The sequence below is a fragment of the Dipodomys merriami genome, unplaced genomic scaffold (genome assembly GCF_024711535.1).
Source record: "Dipodomys merriami isolate MVZ:Mamm:240054 unplaced genomic scaffold, mDipMer1.0.p SCAF_42, whole genome shotgun sequence".
Taxonomy (NCBI): Eukaryota; Metazoa; Chordata; class Mammalia; order Rodentia; family Heteromyidae; genus Dipodomys; species Dipodomys merriami.
The window spans coordinates 12,738,294-12,756,077 of record NW_027205826.1 but is presented as its reverse complement, the minus strand read 5'-3'; the positions used below and the strand labels follow the sequence as shown (position 1 = coordinate 12,756,077).

General features: G+C 42.3%; 1 protein-coding gene across 1 annotated transcript in view; it reads right to left on the bottom strand.

Moving 5' to 3' along the window:
- The window catches only part of Mmd (monocyte to macrophage differentiation associated), a 59,965-nt gene that overhangs the window by 15,769 nt on the left and 26,412 nt on the right, over positions 1-17,784 (bottom strand). The window lies entirely within an intron of this gene.

Genomic DNA, 17,784 nt, shown 5'->3' with positions numbered 1-17,784 from the left:
GAAAACACCTTCATCTATACATGCAAGGTCATTGTTTATGTCATGTAAGTGACAGAACCACAAAGAAACCTTGGCCAGACACAGCTTGGTCAAATGTCAAAAGACAAAGAGAGCCAGGTGCTGGTAGCTCACGCCTGTCATCCTTGCTACTCAGGGGCCTGAGATCTGAGAGAGTCACAGTTTAAAGCCAGCCCAGGTAGGAAAGTCCATATGACTCACATCTCCAATTAAGCATCAAAAAGCCAGAAATAGAGCTATGGCGCAAGTAGTAGAGTGCTACCCTTGAGCAAGAAAGCTCAGGGACAGTGCCCAGGCCCTGAGTTCATTCTCCAGGACTTTGCTTTGTGTACAAAGGAAAGAATAAAGGCTGACTTCTCATCAGAAATAACAGGGAGGAGACATCGTCAAAGAAAAGAGAAATACGCTAGCATATAAACTAATTTGGAAAACCATTCCTCAGAATACTCAAAAAGTTAAATATAGTGTTGCTACAGGACCTGGAAACTCCACTCCAAGCTTTCTCTCCAAGAAAAATAAAATTTTAATTCTGTACAAAAACTTGCACACAAATATTGACATTCGTGTTCATAATAACAAAAAAAACCCAAATGTCCACCGATGGATGAATGGACAAACGAAATATGGTATACCCATGCAATGGAATAGTACTTGGCAATTAACAGGAGAGAAGAGGTGATTTCAGCATGTGTAATGCATCAGAGAGTATGCTTTGCTTGGATGGTATAGTTCCAACCCTCATGGCCACCTGATACAGTCAAAAGATGTAACTATGAGTTTGGCCACTGCTGATATAACAAGGCACTGTATCTGTTTGACACTAAACTTCTTTTCCTTTTTCTCTTTTTTTTTTTCCAGTCATGAGGCCTGAACTCTGGGCCTGGGCACTGTCCCTCAGCTCTTCAGCTCAAGGCTAGTGCTCTACCACTTGCGCCTCAGCACCACTTCTGGCTTTTCCTGCTTATGTAGTGCTGAGGAATTGAACCCAGGCCCTCAGGCATGCCAGACAAGCACACTACCACTGAGCCACCTTCCCAGCCCTAAATTTCTTTTTTTTTTTTTTGGGTCCGGTCATGGGGCCTGAACTCTGGGCCTGGGCACTGTCCCTCAGCTCTTCAGCTCAAGGCTAGCGCTCTACCACTTGAGCCACAGCACCACTTCCGGCTTTTTTTTTTTTTTTTTTGCTTATGTGGTGCTGAGGAATCGAATCCAGGGCCGCATGCATGCAAGGCAAGCCTTCTACCACTGAGCCACCTTCCCAGCCCCCTAAATTTCTTTTCAAAGAGGTGGTACAATATGAAATAATGAAGGAAAGTATAGGACAGGTAATATATAACCCAAGAACATAGTCATTTATTATTATTATCATGTGTCATGTATAATACATAATTGCACATGTTACACTCCTGTATCATTGGCAATGTGGTAGGTTTTTATATACCAGCATCGCCACACACCAATCAGTAATGAGTTTCCTGATAAGATGTGACATCAACAGATGGTAGGAATGTTCCACCATTGTAATCTTATGGGACCACAGTCATCCATGTGCTATGCTGTTGACTGAAACATCAGTATGCAAAGCCTGGCATCTTATAACACAGACCATCCATCAGACATCATGCTAAGTGGAAGAAACTAATCGCTGAAGATCATAGATTGCAGGAAGGTATTCATAGGAATTACGCAGAATAGGCAAACCTATTGAGACAGAAAGTTGGTGTTGCTCGGGATGAGGGTGGGTTAGGATGAAGCAATGCTTATCTGGGTATGGGTTTGTTTTTAAAAGGAACGAAATAAAAAGGTCTTCAAATCTGACTATGATGAGAAGATGCTCATTAAAGAATATACTTAAAAAATGATCTAACGGGTGAACTGCTTGGTATTTGAATTTTGTTGCTTATTTTCCACGTACGATGTGCCTTTAGCAGTCTTCATGAAACAGACTAAATATCAAGGCAAAGCTGCAGCAGAATTTCTCTGGGACATGCAATGGGCTGATGAAATAATTGTTCAGAAGTAGCCAGGAGAAGAAACACAGCTCTAGCATCTGACACTTTGAGCTGTGAGGAGATAGAGGATGTCTTCATCTGCTTAGGTTGCTGTAACAAAAGGCCATGAATTGCAAGGCTTGTAAACAACAGAAATTTATTTTCATGGCTCTAGATGCTAGGAAGTGCAAGATCAGAATACGAACACATTCGCTGTCTACTGAAAGCCTGTTTCTCAGAGCAGGTGCTTGCTATTTATACATGGCCGAGGGACAAGCAAGCTTCTTTTGTAAATTCCCTAATCCCTTATCCTTATGGTTTAAGAAAATGTCAAGGGCCCTCGACTGTGAATACTTTCACTTTGGAGGTTAGGGCCTCAGCCTAGGAATGGGGAGAGGGAGGAGAGGGAGCTTTGTTTTACACACATTCGGGTCAGGGGAAAGGTACACAACCCAAGGAGAGAGGTATGGGTAAAATCCGAGAAGTGCTTGAAAGTATTGGCGAACCTGTCAATCACTTAGTATATTCTTGGGGTTAGACTGGCAGAAGTTGGAAGCAAGGCAGGAGCTGGGGTTTGGCTAGATGAGGGGGATGCATATGTTTATGTACCTTTTCAAAATAGCACAAACACAGCTTGTTGTCTGGCTAAATAACTTAATAGAAGCTTATATGCCTATTCACAGGCATGGAAAAGAGTCTCCATCTCCTTAAATATCATAACAACAGAGAATCCCGCTGGTGTCTGATTTGATTTTTATTTTTAGCATTTTAAATGGCTTCCTCTGTTGTGTCAGATGCCTTGGGTCCTTGGTGGTGGTTTGTGGCTTTGATTCTGTTCAGCTCAGCTGGAAAACAACCCATTAGGAAATGCATCTGTGTGGCCAGTAGCAATAACAAACAGTATCTATTCATTCTCATGGCAGGAACGGGGCCAGGTGAGAAATCTCTGCAAATGAAAGTACAAGAGGACCAGGGGAGATGAGAGCCAGTCGTCACAAATTTAATTTTCCTTCTTTCTAGACCTCATCTAAATCAAAGTAGCTAGGCTAGATAAAGCTTTCTGGTTAAGATTCTGAACCTGATATTCAGACTAAAGGTAACAGGAGAAGCATTTGATCTCTCAGGTGGAGAAGCGTTTTATGTGGTAAAAAATAGCAGCCAAATCAAAGGGAGTGTTGAAATTCTCAAAGGAAAGGAGAAAAGAAAGCGACAGGGGAAAAGGCTTGAATGAACAAAAGAAAGACTGTATTTGTCTGCTCGGGAGTCTGCCTTACCCATTGGCAGATTTATAGCTGGAACCAGCTCTTTGCTGTTTGGGTGTTGTGACCAAAGCCATCTCTGATGACCCAGCTAAGGACCAGCTTAGCAATGGCATTGGGAGGGGGGAGGGGATGGGGAGGTAAATCAGAGGTTCCAAGTATATCCCAAGGAACATTTAAACTCATTCACCGGAGCCTTATTGAAAGACATTCTGCTGATTATTTAAGTCATATTATATTTCCAGCTTGCCTAGCCTACAGGAAAGCTATTTTCTTTCTACTTCAATTATTATGTAAATGCAATAAAACAATGGATTACTACACACTTGCTGTAAATAATTATTTCCTCCATCTGAATTATAAAATTGTAATTGCAGGCTGGGAAGGTGGCTCAGTGGTAGAATGTTCGCCTTGCATGCATGAGGCCCTGGGTTCAATTCCTCAGCACCACATAAGCAGAAAAAGCTGGAAGTGGCGCTGTGGCTTGAGTGGTAAAGCACTAGCCTTGAGCTGAAGAGCTGAGGGACAGCACCAGGCCCAGAGTTCAGGACCCACCACTGACCAAACAAAACAAAAATGAAATTCCTAAAAATACTGAGTTGATTGCATTTTTGATTCTTTTTTTTTTTTTTTTTTTGTCAGTCATGGGGCTTGAATTTGGCCTGGGTGCTATCCCTTAGCTCTTCAGCTCAAGGCTTTCACTCTAGCACTTGAGCCACAGCACCACTTCTGGTTTTCTAGTGGTTTATTGGAGATAAGAGTCTCATGAAGTTTCCTGCCCAGGAGCTTTGAACTGTGATGCTTAAATCTCAGCCTCCTGAGTAGCTAGGATTATAGGTATGAGCCACCAGGGACCGGAGGCGCATTTTTGATTCTTTAAGTCATTCTTTAGGTAGGGGAGTAACTTCCTCTCGGAGAAGATCTCATAACAATGATTAAAAATCTTTTTTTTTAGTCTGGTAAGGGAGTTGAACTCCGGGCCTGGGCACTGTCCCTAAGTTCCTTTTGCTTGAGGTGAGGGCTATACCTCTACCACGTTAAGCCACAGAACCACTTCTAGTTTGTTGTTGTTTTGTTTTTGTTTGTTTGGTGGGTAATTAGAGATAAGAGTCGCAGGGACTTTACTGCCCAGGCTGCCTTTGAACTGTGATCCTCAGATCTCAGCTTCCTGAGCAGCTAGGATTACAGGCATGAGACACTAGTGCCCGGCTTGATGAGAATTTTTACTTAGATTTACTACTGGTCAGTCAGGTGCCAAGCTTGACATGCATTCTATTTCCTTAAAACATTACGAGGCAGATATAGGAAACCCCATGTGTTGTAGATGAAGAAACTTGAAGCGGAGGGAAGTTCTGCTGCTAGCCTATTTTACTAATGACCAAATAAAAAGCCTGCTTAACTCAGTTTCATCACAAGTGAAGTATAGACAGCTGTTGGTATTCTAAGAAGGATTCTGAGTCCCCATGAAGTGGTTACCTAACTCTATAATCAAACACACGTGGAATGCAGTTTCAAATGCCAAGTGGAAATTCATGCTTGTGCTCTTTTTCTTGAACACTGGCAATTTTGATTAAAACTGAACTTCAGCTATGAGAATCTGTCTTTGGGTTTTTCTGTCTTTCTGGGCAATCTCACTCGAACTTTAACAGCCAGTGAAATTTTGGTGACTCCTAACTTGTTAGCAACAGTGCACTCTCTTTTCTGAGTTCCAGAAAAATAGATAGCCAACATTTCCCACTAGGTTATCTTTTCCTGGGGATTCCTGCAGAACCTCACTCTCAATAAATCCTCAAAGCGAACTCCGCTCATTTTGTCTCAAACAAGCATCTCTTCGTTGCTCCCTTGCTCTATCACAGCTCAGAAAGCATGAATGCATTCTTTCATCCACACAAAAGAAAGTACTTGCCAAGTTCAAACTGTAAAGCTCTACAAATAGGTATGAGGAAGGGAGCTGGGGATTTAAATCCATGCCTTGGATGCACATGGCCCTGTTCCTCGTTTGTCACTACCCTGTCTCTGTAACTCCACAACCACAGCAGAAGTGACGAAGCGTGGGTGATATTTCTTTCACTATAGAGGTGAAGAAAAGGAAACAGAAGGTAAGATTTGACCGAAGTAGTGAGCATTCCTTTACAGAATATTAGAATCTGTACACTAAAAGCTCATGGGTCCTGGGCTATCTAAGACTCGTGGCAATGTAAAATCGGCTGGTTATAGATTTCAACTATTTAAGACCTGCTGGCCTAAATGAATGAATAATATTGCATAACTATTGACCTGCATGCTTTTTCTTTACCCACATTCATTCCTTACATGTAGGCTCAATTTTTTTCAGCATTGGGTTACTGGTTACACAAAAGGTAGAGAGAAACTGCTCTGTAGTAATCAGAACGTTACCCGATTGTTTACTTTATTGTAAACAGTGGTGAACACTGGTCAATAGTTTCATATTCCTTTAAAAAATTTGTGATACTGGACATCGATGGAAATGAACTAAGCAACTCAAGGGTAGCGATGGAAGGGAATGAAAGGGAAAGAGGGAACAGCTAACACTAAGCAAAAGGAAAGAAATGTACATACCACTTGATGTGGAAGAAATAGCTGTATTGGTAAAATCTCATAGAATTCACAAACTTTATAGACCACGATAATGACAATTTGCATCATGAAGGTTAGAATGTGTTTGTGACTTTAACTAAGTATCACTATCTCACAATACTGTGAAATTTATGTAATCACTTAATCACACAAAAATTATTTTTAAAAATGTGTGATAGAGATAAGGGGGAAAATAATCAATTCTTCTGACTTTTTGCTTTATGCTCTCAGGTTAAATGGCATGAGAATATAGGTCCGGGCTTTTTAGAATTCTTATAGGAAATATTTTATATTTGGCTAAATGAATAAAAATGCCTAGGATAGGTGTAGTAAGCCAAGAAAGGCGTTTAGTTGCTAGGAACTGAAAACTCAAACTAAAATAGCCTAAAGAAGTTGCTGGCTTACAGAAGCTGGTGGCTCATGCCTGTAACAGTATTTATGAGGCTGAGATCTGAGGATGGCGGTTCAAAGCCACCCCAGGCAGTAAAGTGCATGAGACTCTTGTCTCCAATTAATCACAGAAGTCAGAAGTGGTGTTGTGGCTCACAAGGTAGAACCTTGAGCACAAGAGCTCAGGGACAATGCCCAGGCCCAGAGTTCAAGCCCCAGGATTGGCAAAGAAGGAAGTTGGTGGCTTATTTAACTGGAAGGTCTCAATTCAGGTGGGGCTTCGGGTTCCTTGGTTTTTCTGGTCTCTTATCCACAGGGAGAGCTTTACTTTAACACTAACTCTCCTAAGATGGCTATTAGGATCAAGGATGGTGGACAGGCACCTAAAACACTAAAAACTAAAAACTGAAAAACTAAAGCCATAACCCATATCCTTGGTCGCTGTATTCTTTTTTTAATTGAAAAGGTGATGAGTAGGTGGGTTACAGTTACATAGTAAGGCAATAAGTACATTTGTTTTTAATCACTGTTACCCATTCCTCTTTATCTCCCAATAATGTTCATACCCAACATAGTGTCAAGTGAGTATCAATGTTGCTGTGGTTCACCTGTTGTTCTGCTGTTTCTGTGATTCCCTTTCCCTTTCTCATATTGCGTTGTCTATTATGCAAAACACGAGGTACAAAAAACTAAGAGAAATGAAGAAAGAAAACAAACAATAGAGGAAAAAAGAATGAACTATATACAGGGTCTAGTGAGAGCCTCGTTTCCGTAAGTTGGAGTTCATTTAATATGCTTCATTATATATAGTCCGATGCACTAAGCACTTGGGTCAAGAGCCCCTGTTAGGAGTAGCTATACATATTCTCGTTCTTACAAATGAGGGAGATCATGCGACCTGCTTTTCTTGGGTCTGGCTTACTTAATATAATTTTTTCCAAGTCTTTCCATTTCCTTATGACTGGAACAATGATATTCTTTCTGATGGAAGCATAGAATTCCATTGTGTATAAGTACCACATTTTCTTGATCCATTCATCTACTGAGGGTTGGTCACTGTATTTTATTAGATACCCCTATCTTTAGTCACATGCCAGACCCAAATCAGGAATTTTGTTTTGGTCCTGGTACTTGAACTTAGGGCTTGGGTGCTGTTCCTGAGGATTGTTTGTGTGTGCATTTTTTTCCCCCTCAAGGATAATGCTCTACCACTTGAGACATAACTCCACTTCAAGCTTTTTCTTTCTTTCTTTCTTTCTTTCTTTCTTTCTTTCTTTCTTTCTTTCTTTCTTTCTTTCTTTCTCTTTCTTTCTCTTTTCCTTCCTTCCTTCCTTCCTTCCTCTTTCTTCCTTTCTTTCTCTCCATCTTTCCTTTCTTTCCTCATGTAATTAGAGAGAAGACTTGTATTCACTTTTCTGCTGGGGCTGGCTATGAACCACAGATCTCAGCCTCCTGAGTAGCTAGGATTACAGGCATGAGTCACCAGTGCCCAGCTCAGGATTATTCTTCCTACTATTTGAAATGTTTGCTATTTGTCATTTGCATGTTCACCTGTTTATAGTCAGCTTCTCTCTGAAATAATTAGGTCATTGATTTCACATTGGTCATACCACAACTGGTCCCTAGACCACAACGGGTGGTCTCGCAATGCATAAGAAAAAGCTTGAGCCTGCTGCTGAGGGTTCTTCCCTTTCTGTTCATCCTTTGCCAATGTTGTTTTCTGCCTGGATTCTGACTACTGAGTCATGGTACTTCCAATCAGGATTTTTCTAGAACAAGTAATCTTTGGGTGCCATTTGGAGGAAGTCTGAAAATGCCTGAGTTAATATAGTCTGGGGAAAAATCAGAACTGCTATCTAAAAAGAGCCTGGGACAACAGGATTGATAGAGGAATTGTCTTTGGTGTAAAGGAGAGCAGAAGCGATAGCAAGGTCAAAGGTTGCGTAGGTGATAAACAAGATGGTGCGAGGTGAATGGCTCAGGACTGAGTCTGAATCTGTATACCCAGCCAATTCTTGTCTTCGTTCCTGAACACAGTGACTACACTTTTGCATGTTATGGGTCCAAGGGCCCTGTGGTACATTAGTAATATTTAGTTGTTCACATTTTAATGGAACATACAGATGTCATGTCATTTTGTGGTCACACCTTTGGTTTGACCGTTCCTATTCTGTAAATGGAGAAACAAAGGCTCAGCACAACCTTCCAAATACTACCCAGGTAAGAAGAGGGAAAGATGGACAAAGGTATTCTGCATCAAGTATTGAGCTCATTTTTATAATGCAATTAAGACCCCTTCAGACTAAGTTTTCTGTTTTGCATTGTCTTTCTGTTTAGAGTTAAGTTGCTGCAAACTTCGTATGAGGGTTTTTATTTTTCCCATAATGAAAAGGTTTTTTTGTGTTGTTGTTGTTGTTTTTTTTTAATGAAAATTCCAGAGTTTGAATTGCTTAGTCAGCTCCTGGCAGAGTAAATCATGAGGTCAGGCCCCAAGGAAGTCAGGTGCTAAAGAGCGTAGGCTTCTGTGCTTGAAGATATAACTTTAAAAAAAGGAAGAAAGAATACTTGGGAATAAGGAATAAAGGAAGTCATATGCATGCTCAAACAGCTGAAAAAAAAAGACACAAAGGAATGATTTGTTCCCTTTGGGTTTTATATTCTCTCGCCAGATCCTTTAATTATGCTTGTATTCTTTTTCCCAAAATTTAATTTCCCCCCAGACTTAAATAAGGAACAGATGATGTCTCTTGGAAGACTTGTTGAAATAGCCTTTCATAAGTTATTCTGCCCAGGTGCATGTCTTGGCTTGTTCTCCAATTCGCTGTGTGATCTTGGGTTATTAACTCCCTAGGAGGTCCAGTCTCTCAACAATCACACAGGATTGAGAACATTTGCCACTCGATGGCCTCCCGGGGGGAGGGGGGAAGGGACTGAAAAGATCGGATGAAAGCCATGATGGTACTTGGAAAATTTTCCCGAGTCATATATTAGATTGGGAGACCTTCTCCTCTGAGCATTTCTCAGAATCCCCTGGGTTGATGGCATTAAAGTTGACAAAGCCTTAGCAATCCAGGTGGCTGGGAGGAGACCTCCAATCTTCTGAATCCCAATCTTTCTGGTCTTCTAAGATGGCACTGGGTACACAGCTTCCATATCCTAAGGTGTTAGTATTTTTGGTCTAATGCAAAGGAAAGACAATAATTGAACCAAGGCTCACAGGCTAGTCTATACACTCTTAGTTATTTTGGGACAAGGTCTCTGTTTAGTATTGAGTCACAGTACTGAGATTTATATAATTCTTGAAGCATGGATTACTCTACAAGAAATCCTACCCCTAATACCTACCCTACACAAGTATGTGCTCATGGACCTCACAGCAGCAATGCACCTGCTATGTTTAGTACCTCTCTTAGAAGCAAGGTAATTTGTGATATTTGTTAGGGATGTTTAAGGCAGACTTGATTCAGATGGGTTTCCTACAATAAATTCTTTAAACAGTAAAGACAGGTGGATCTGGACAGCCATGTGGCTGGATGGAAAATTACTAAGAGGAGATCGAGGGTAGGTGGGTTCTCACAGAAGGCAAGTAGGATTCCATCCGCTGCCCACAGTGGGGATATTTCATGCAGATGATCCAGTAGATGCTTGCTAAAGTTGGACCAAATGAGATTATAGAGCCCAAGCTCAGAACTTTGTCAGGAAGACTCAGAGGAGCCAGACTCAAGTCCTCTCAAAGGTGAGTCTTTGCCATTTTCATGTTCTCACTCACATGCTCATGTCAAGGGCTCTTACTGCCAACCTCTCTTCCACGGAGGCCTTCGTGCTGCTTGTGGTCTCTGTCAGGAGACTGTCCCCAGCAGGCCTGGGGTGGTCTTTTGCCTCTGGGGTGTCTTGCTCAAACTTCACCTTTTCCATGAGCCTTCTCTTGACTGCTATACTTAGGAGCATCCCATCCTCAGCACTCCCTATACCTGCTTCCTAATGGAGTTTTCTCCCTGGAACTTAGCCCTATCTAATACATACACTGTAGGACCCATCTTTTGCTTATTGTCTTTTCCTGCTCTCTAGCCTCTGTTCCAGGAGGCAGGGGCTTGTGTCTGTTTACTGCTGAATACCCTGGAAAGCATCCTGCTCAGAGGAGAGAGGCTCTCTTTAAGCTGAAGGAATTAGATGTGTGGATGAGGTCTCTATAAATACCCTCAGCTCTTGATTATCTATGTCCACATAAAAGAATAATTCCCAAATGAGGGATGACTCGCCTGATCCACTCATCATGGATCTTACCATGTGCTTTCCAATTTTAACACCATGCCACAAGAACTAGCTCAGATGAACCATAACGTATTTGGCTTTCATAAACTTTTTTAATGGAGGTCCATAATTGTAAGGGGGAAGATCAAAAGCAAAGAAGTCTCAGGAATTTTGAGACAAAGAAATCGCTCTAGAATTCAGCTGGCTGCAAAAGAATTCACATGTTTATAAGACCATCTTCTTCCCTTCCCAAATTAGAAATGAGTCCATGCACATATAAAACATGAAAAACAGGCTGGGTCCCTAGCAGGGACTCTTATCAATAGGACCTGGTTTGGAGGGTTTGTTTGGTTTCGGTTTTGGTACTGGGGTTTGATCTCAGGACTTTGCTTGCTTGGCTTGTACTTTACCACTTGAGCTAGACCTTCAGCCTGGCTGGTAATTGTGGAGAGAAGAGTCTTGTAGACTTTCCTGCTTAGGCTGGCCTTAAACTGCAGTCCTCCAGATCTCAGCCTCCTGAATAGCTTGAATTACAGATGAGCTACTGTCACTTGGCCAATATTAGTTCTTATTTTCTCCCCTTTCAGACATTTCTGATCTGTTCTTCCAAGTGACCCCATGCTGTTCTGGACCCTGCTGTTTCCTTCCTTGCTTTAACACAACACACCATACAGTGCCCTCACTCCTTATTTCCCTGGCAACATTTCACTCACTCTTCAGGTCTCAGCTGCTATGGAAGGAAGAACTTCAGACTCACCAGAGCAGAATTTGCCATTCCCTCCTCCCCTGGCAGTGCCATCTAATACAAACATCATGCTATAATTGTTCCTGGGTTCCCAGTTCTTCCCAGGAGACTGCAGAAGCCTGGAGGGCAGAGACTTACTGTGTTTAGTACTGTGTTCCCAGCCATTACCACAAATAGGACACACCCCTAGGACTGGGGTGAATGATGAAGGGCCCACAGGCATTCCAGACACTGGAAACAAGGAAAACATGTCAGCCTTGGGAAGTGTTGCTTATTCACCACATCTTGCCTGAGAGGATAAGTAAATCCTGTATCTAATGAACCTGACCCACTTAATCCGAAATGCAGCTGAAGTCCAGGATGAGCCATTCATCCATGAGGGTTGTTCAGGAGAGGGCTGCGTTGGTCCTGTCAGAAGTAGGAGCTGATTTTCAGACTGGTCATTTGCACTTAGCCTAGATACACAAATGCATTGCAGCCAGGATTATACTCATGTATATTCACTGCCACAGGTATCCATATGGTGTCAACAAAACAGAATAATAGAGCTTATCAAGGTGTAGAGTCGCTAGCCTGGGGTGGCTAGCCTGAGCAATAGGGAAAAGGTCTGTCGTTGGTTCTGTTTTGCTTTTTTCTTCATTATTGCTTTTTTCTTCATTATAACATCTCCAAGGCCTACACCAGTCACCGGCATACCATTGATAACCATTTGAATAAATATGAGTAAGAGATACTCCATCACAAGGAAATAAACAAGCTTAGGGGATTATAGTACTGTAGTTGGAAGGAATTCGTTAATAAGCTACCAAGAATTGGTCAGGTCAGGTGAGCACTCAAGAGATGCATTCTGGTACCAAGAGATGGGTACCCATTTGTCCAGTTTGACAGCATGGGTCTGGTTTACTGAGGCCTTTCCTGTTATGTAATTGCAGTGGGCAGCTCCATTCCAGCTTTTTTCTACCTGTTCCTCATGAATCCTCAACCTCTTCTCTATAGAATTAAAAAAAAAATTTTTTTTTTTGGGTCCGGTTATGGGGCCTGAACTCTGGGCCTGGGCACTGTCCCTCAGCTCTTCAGCTCAAGGCTAGCATTCTACCACTTGAGCCACAGCACCACTTCCAGCTTTTTTTTCTTTTTGCTTATGTGGTGCTGAGGAATTGAACCCAGGGCCTCATGCATGCAAGGCAAGTGCTCTACCACTGAGCCAGCTTCCCAGCCCCTATAGAATTTTTTTTAATGACACAAAAGTGATTAGAAAGAGTAGATGAGCATATGCCTCAGTTTCCCATGGTATTCATTTGATCCAGCACCATTTTTTTTTTTTTTTTGTCGGTTGTGGGGCTTGAACTCTGGGCCTGGGCGCTGTCCCTCAGCTCTTCAGCTCAAGGCGAGCGCTCTACCACTTGAGCTACAGCGCCACTTCCGGTTTTCTGGTATTTTATTGGAGATAGGAGTCTCACGGTCTCTCCTGCCCAGGCTGGCTTTGAACCGAGATCCTCAGATCTCAGCCTCCTGAGTAGCTAGGATTACAGGCATGAGCCACCAGCGCCCGGCTTGATCAAGCACCATTTTTTTTTTTTTTTTTTTTTTTTTTTGTCGGTCGTGGGGCTTGAACTCTGGGCCTGGGCGCTGTCCCTCAGCTCTTCAGCTCAAGGCGAGCGCTCTACCACTTGAGCTACAGCGCCACTTCCGGTTTTCTGGTGGTTTATTGGAGATAGGAGTCTCACGGTCTCTCCTGCCCGGGCTGGCTTTGAACCGCAATCCTCAGATCTCAGCCTCCTGAGTAGCTAGGATTACAGGCGAGAGCCACCAGTGCCCGGCAATCAAGCACCATTTTTAAGAGCTATAAAATGCACAAAACACTTTGAAAAGTTCTTTCATGTTGTTTCTAGGTGATAAAATAAAAATCTCCCCAGACAGACTATAATCACAATTTTTCAAAGATTGGCCATATGTAAAAGGAAGCACCGGGTATTTAATCCAGTGCCCCCCAAAATATGCCAGAATGCACACACACACACACACACACACACACACACACACACACACACACACACACACACACACACACACACAAAACCCACTTGGAGGTATTTATTAGTCCTTATGATGGTGGAGGGAGCTAATATAGTCCTTCTACGGAGAGGAACTGAGCCTCGATGTGACTTATCTAAGCACTTCCAGCCTTGATCATCCAGGCTAGTTCTATATTGTGAGATGGGGTATCTGATTGGGATTTAGACAACATGGTATCATTTGAAGAGAATCAAATAGTTTGAAGGAGGAAATTTTCTCTGACCTGTGCTAGGAGACTGGTAAAAAGAACAGAGCCTCTTTTCCCAGGCCCCCTAAGCAGAGCCAGACTCCATTAACTTAATGACTTGTGAAGGTAGTGAAATTGGAGTGATGAGCTGGGTGGCAGAACGAGAAAGCATTCTGTGGCGCTGCAGAGGCCCCAATTGAGGAGAGCTGTGCCTCCCATGCAAAGCAGCCAGAGTGCACAGTGGCACTGTTTCTTGGAAAAACACCACCAAAGACACATTGTAGGTGGGAATGGCACAGAATGCAAGAACATATTGGCACTGTCTATTTAAAACAGCAAAAGTGGCAGGAAGACAAGAATGCAGAGCTTCTAACCTTAAATTAAAAACATTCTCCTGGGAAACTATTTTATTTCATGAGAAAGAAGATGAACTGACTTGAGGTCGGTTCCATCTAGAGATTTTCCTATTCTTCTTTTCATCTAATTAATGCACACGGGAAGAAGAGCCCTCACCCAATGACACCAACTTAAAATAATGTAAAGGTTTGGAATGAGCTGTATTTTTTAAAAAAGTCTCCCTCTGGGTAAAACCTGTGAATGCATCTTTGACCCAGGAACTGAACTCTTGGTAATGGAAATCATCTCTAGGCTCTCTGGGTTCTGTCAGGCTCTGCTACTTCCTTTGGGCAAGGAAATCGATTCTCTGTGCTTGTCTCCCTGTCTATAAGATGGGGCTAGAGATATTATCTACCTATAAGGGTTTTGGGTAATGATTAAATGAGATAATCCATGTACCTAACTTGCAAGAAAATTATCACCTTCAATCCCAATCATAAGTACAGACAAAGCTCTGGGTTCCCAGTAATAGTTTACAGGACAAAATTGGAAAAAAAAATTTTAAATTCCAGTTGGTGTTGGTGGCTCAGGCCTGTAAATCTAGCAATTTGGGAGACTAAAACAGGAGGACAGTGGTTTGAGGTCAGCCCAGACAGAAAAGTTCTAGAGATTGCTAGAAGGTGCATGTCTGTCAGGTGAGCTGCAGTGGAAATCTCCCAAACAGGCAGATGGTAGTCCTGGCATGTCTGGGAAAGGAGATCCTCTTTCAAAAATAATCAGCACAAAAAAGGGGGATAAAACTCTATCTCAGTGGTAAAATGCACGCTTAGCAAGCTGGAGTCTCTAAATTCAAAGCTATTACTGACAAACAAACAAACAAACATAAATAGCATTAAAAACCCTAAAAATTAAAAATGAATGATTCAACAAAATAGAACATAAATTCACTTCTGAAAAGTAATATGAAAATTCCATCTCTATTCCACTGAAAATTCCATCTCTATTGCCTAGCATTCATGAGGCCCTGGCTTCAATCCCTAGTATCAAGGGGGAAAAAAAGATTCTAATCAAGAAGAATGTATTTTTTTTCCTTTTTTTGGTCAATCGTGGAGCTTGAACTCTGGGCCTGGGCACTGTCCCTCAGTTCTTCAGCTCAAGGCTAGCGCTCTACCACTTGAGCCACAGTGCCACTTCCAGCTTTTTCTGTTTATGTGGTGCTGAAGAATTGAACCCAGGGACTCATGTACGTGTGAGGCAAGCACTCTACCACTGAACCACCTTCCCAGCACTGAAGAATGTATTTTTCTTAAGTGCTTATGATACATGAGGGGGAAAAACAATACCATATACAAGGATACTGGGCATATTTACAAATACATAAAAAAATCCTGTAAATACAGGAAAAGACTGACAAGAAAAATAAGAAAATGTTTTAGAATGGGTGAACTAAGTACTTTTTAAATGTTCATATCTGTATTTTGCCAAGAATTTCACAGTTGCATGCTTTTCAAGGTAAAATATACAAGGCAATATTTGTAATTATTTGAAATAATCTTCAGGAAGGATCAACATCTGTGGAACTGAGTGCAACTTGTTTATTTTATGACTATGCTCAGAAGTGAAGGACCAGAGGGAAATATGCAGAAAATATCCAAGTCCCTAAACTGTTGATAAATTTTATTAAGACTTCAATAAACAAGCCCTTATTGAAGGCATACTGTCAAATATTTATACTTGTTTCTCACTTACTTTCCTGACATTGCTACAAATATTCAGAAGCAGCCAAAAGTTGGGGTCCACCCAGCTCCCTACTCTGATGAACACGAACTTGCTACAAAATACTACCTGTCCTCTTCCACCGCTCCACCACAACACTCCCAGCCACCCAATAACCTGCCTCTTCTATAAGGCCAGTGCTATGCTAAAAGCAGAGCAGAGAGAGACTAAACCCTTCCCATCTTGAAAGATTTTGTTTCTACCACCACAGGAGGGAGTAAACAGTATAGATGTTCGCCAATAGGGGCCATGAAGGAATACTGATACTATGGAATGAAAGGGAGCTTCTAGCCGTGCATGATGCTTGAGTCAACAGCAAGAGATTTGGCATGGGACGGATGGCTGGAATGAATAAATGTTTGCTAGGTAAGACCGGGACTTGAGTATGAGTATTCTAGGTGGAAAAACAAAGAGTAACAAAACCAGTTAAAGGAAAGCAATATGATACCCCACAGTGGATGGGGCGGCTATGAAATTTACCAAAGTGGGTCCACTTGGCAAGCATACAGCTAACCCATTGGCAGTCAGCATGGGAAAAGGCCAAGCTATGGCATTTGTCATGAGCCGGAAAGGGTAACAGTCAATGGGAGTTCTAAAGCAGGGGAAATGCACGCTCAGATTTTGGACAATAATGCTGGTAGCAGTGGGAATTGGCTTCTTTGAGGGTATAGGCTGTGTCAGGGAGATGAATGAAGAGGCAGCTACACTGGCTTGAGAACTACTAACTAGGACTGTTTTGGGTATTGAGGTAGAAAAGAGGCAAGGAACCCATAAGGTGTAAATGTCAGCTCTGGCTGACTGGAAGAATCTGGAAGGCAGGCAGGCAATCAAGAATGGACGAATGGCCAGGTGCCAGAATGAATGGCCAGGGCCCTGTGGTTCACACCTGTTATCCTAGCTATCCAGGAGACTGAGACAGGATAGTGGTTCAAACCCAGTCCAGGCAGGAAAGTCCATGAGGTATGCAAGTCCTGAGTTCAAGCCCTGGGACTGCCACACACAAAAAAAGACTGGCTATATGACTCTAGCCACACTATTAATATCAAACATTTCAGGAATGGAAGAACAAGAAAGAGAACATACTCAGTGTATACACAAGTGAAATATGATAGGGGGCATTAAAGCAGTTGATTAGAGCCCTGGTCCTTAAAGAGTTTTAGGCTAGAGCCCCTGCCTGGAATCCTAGCTACTCAGGAGGATATGTGGATTGAGGTTCAACGCTAGCCCAGGCAGAAAAGTCTGTGCAACTTATCACCAACTAATCACAGAAAGAAAGAAAAAAGCCAGAAGTGGAGCTATGGCTCAAGTGGTAGAACACTAGCCTCAAGCTGAAATAGCTCAGGGATGATGGTACCAAGACCCTGAGTTCAAGACCAGGACAGGCTGGAGATACTGATCAGGAAGATGCAGCACTGTGGTAGTTGAGTGTTCCAGAAATGAATGTCACTGGAGAGCCAGAGCACACAACTTTTGGGAGGAATGCATCAAGACAATCTACTGTCAAGTTGGACTGCAGAGAAGGCTGCCTGGCCTTCCTGAGATTCTCAACCATTTGAATAGTGCTCTCATTTTCATGTCCACGGCTGATAAACTTTAAAAGTTCAAGGTGTTTGATTTGCTTGCCTGACAGCCTGCCAATCTGTCTGCTTGCGGTCCTTCCCTCCCTCCCTCTCCTCTATTTCTCTCTTTTCTTTTCACTTTGCAAATGCAGTAGTACACACATATAGGAGGCTCTGGAATTGGGCATAGATTCCTTTTTCAGTCCTGGTTTTGGATGAAGCTGTTAAATTTCTCTGACCCTTGTGTCTTGCACTATAGAAGAGGGAGAAGGCTGAGGATGTGGCCCAGTAGCCAAGTACTTACCCAACAGGTCCAATCTCTTGGAGGAGGGGAAAATCAGAAGGAGGAGAATAAGTCAAACACTCACTTAGTAGTTAGGGTTACAGTATCATAAATACCTGGTTGGTAACAAAAACCTGTAACTTGAGCCCTACAGTTTATTATATAAGGTATAAAAGGCTCCTCTCCGTAAAAAGTCCCATCACCTACAAATTCAGAATCTTCACATGCCCTAACCAGCATACTTTAAACTGACTGTGTGTGTCGATTCATGTTTGAGCTGGCTTCAGCATTTCAAATTATTAAAAGGTAGACTAG